Here is a 2,500-nt window from a genome sequence, read left to right as displayed (position 1 = left end):
CTCTCTCTCTATCACACTCTGTCCCTCTCTCTCTCTATCACACTCTGTCCCTCTCTCTCTCTACCACACTCTGTCCCTCTCTCTCTCTACCACACTCTGTCCCTCTCTCGCTCTACCACACTCTCTCTCTCTATCACACTCTCTCTCTCTATCACACTCTGTCACACTCTCTCTCTATCACACTCTGTCCCTCTCTCTCTCGATCACACTCTGTCTCTCTCTCTCTCTCTCTCTCGCTCTATCACACTCTGTCCCTCTCTCGCTCTATCACATTCTGTCTCTCTCTCTCTTTATCACACTCTGTTCCTTTCTCTCTCTATCACACTCTGTCTCTCTCTCTCTCTATCACACTCTGTCTCTCTCTCGATCACACTCTGTCTCTCTCTCTCTCGATCACACTCTGTCCCTCTCTCTCTCTATCACACTCTGTCTCGCTCTCTCGCTCTATCACATTCTGTCTCTCTCTCTCTTTATCACACACTGTTCCTTTCTCTCTCTATCACACTCTGTCTCTCTCTCTCTCTCACTCTCTATCACACTCTGTCTCTCTCTCTCTCTCACTCTCGATCACACTCTGTCCCACTCTCTCTTTATCACACTCTGTTCCTTTCTCTCTCTCTCTCTCTCTATCACACTCTGTCTCTCTCTCTCTCCCTCTCTCTCACACACACTCTGTCTCTCTCTCTCTCACACACACTCTGTCTCTCTCTCTCTCTCACACACTCTGTCTCTCTCTATATAGATAAAATCTGTCCCTCTCTATCTCTCTCACACTCTGTCTCTCTCTCCCTCTCTCTCTATCACGCTCTGTCTCTCTCACTCTATCACGCTCTGTCCTTCTCTCTCACTCTATCACGCTCTGTCTCTCTCTCTCTCTATCACGCTCTGTCCCTCTCTCGCTCTACCACACTCTGTCCCTCTCTCGCTCTACCACACTCTGTCCCTCTCTCGCTCTACCACACTCTCTCTCTCTATCACACTCTCTCTCTCTATCACACTCTCTCTCTGTCACACTCTCTCTCTATCACACTCTGTCACACTCTCTCTCTATCACACTCTGTCTCTCTCACTCTATCACACTCTGTCCCTCGCTCTCTCTCTCCCACACTCTGTCTCTCTCACTCTATCACGCTCTGTCCTTCTCTCTCTCTATCACACTCTGTCCCTCTCTCTCTCTCTCAATCACACACTCTGTCTCTCTCTCTCTCTCTCTCAATCACACACTCTGTCTCTCTCTCTCTCTCTCAATCACACACTCTGTCGTTCTCTCTCTCTCTCAATCACACACTCTGTCGCTCTCTCTCAATCACACACTCTGTCTCTCTCTCTCAATCACACACTCTGTCTCTCTCTCTCTCACACACTGTCTCTCTCTCTCACACACTCTCTCTCTCTCACACACTCTCTCTCTCTCTCTCTCACACACTCTCCCTCTCTCTCTCTCACACACTCTCTCTCTCTCTCTCTATCACACTCTGTCCCTCTCTCTCTCTCTCACACACACTCTGTCTCTCTCTCTCTCTCTCACACTCTGTCCCACTCTCTCTCTCTCACACACACACTCTGTCTCTCTCTCTCTCTCACACACTCTGTCTCTCTCACTCTATCACACTCTGTCCCTCTCACTCTCTCTCTCACACTCTGTCCCTCTCTCTCTCTCACACTCTGTCCCCCTCTGTCTCTCTCTCACTCTGTCCCTCTATCTCTCTATCACTCTGTCCCTCTCTCTCACACTCTGTCCCTCTCTCTCTCTCAATCACACACTCTGTCCCTCTCTCTCTCTCTCAATCACACACTCTGTCCCTCTCTCTCTCTCAATCACACACTCTGTCCCTCTCTCTGTCTCAATCACACACTCTGTCCCTCTCTCTCTCTCAATCACACACTCTGTCCCTCTCACACACTCTGTCTCAATCACACACTCTGTCTCTCTCTCTCTCACACACTCTGTCTCTCTCTCTCTGTATATAAACTCTGTTAGTCTCTCTCTCTATCACACTCTGTCTCTCTCTCTCTCTATCACACTCTGTCTCTCTCTCTCTCTATCACACTCTGTCCTTCTCTCTCTCTATCACACTCTGTCCTTCTCTCTATCACACTCTGTCCCTCGCTCTCTCTATCACACTCTGTCCCTCGCTCTCTCTCTCTCTCACACTCTGTCTCTCTCTCTCTATCACAGTCTGTCACTCTCTTTCTATCACACTCTGTCCTTCTCTCTCTCTATCACACTCTGTCCCGCTCTCTCTTGATCACACTCTGTTCCTTTCTCTCTCTATCACACTCTGTCTCTCTCTCTCTCTCACTCTCTATCACACTCTCTCTCTCTCTATCACACTCTGTCCCACTCTCTCTTTATCACACTCTGTCCCTCTCTCTCTCTCACACACACACTCTGTCTCTCTCTCTCTCACACACACTCTGTCTCTCTCACTCTATCACACTCTGTCCCTCTCACTCTCTCTCTCACACTCTGTCTCTCTCACTCTATCAAGCTCTGTCC

At 49.0% G+C, this 2,500-nt stretch overlaps 1 protein-coding gene across 1 annotated transcript in view; it reads right to left on the bottom strand.

Annotated features, from left to right (window-relative positions):
- gabbr1b (gamma-aminobutyric acid (GABA) B receptor, 1b) overlaps positions 1-2,500 on the bottom strand; it is a 586,011-nt gene that overhangs the window by 345,056 nt on the left and 238,455 nt on the right.

This window comes from Heterodontus francisci, chromosome 29 (genome assembly GCF_036365525.1).
Source record: "Heterodontus francisci isolate sHetFra1 chromosome 29, sHetFra1.hap1, whole genome shotgun sequence".
In the NCBI taxonomy this organism is placed as follows: Eukaryota; Metazoa; Chordata; class Chondrichthyes; order Heterodontiformes; family Heterodontidae; genus Heterodontus; species Heterodontus francisci.
This window is presented reverse-complemented; position numbering and strand designations above follow the sequence as displayed.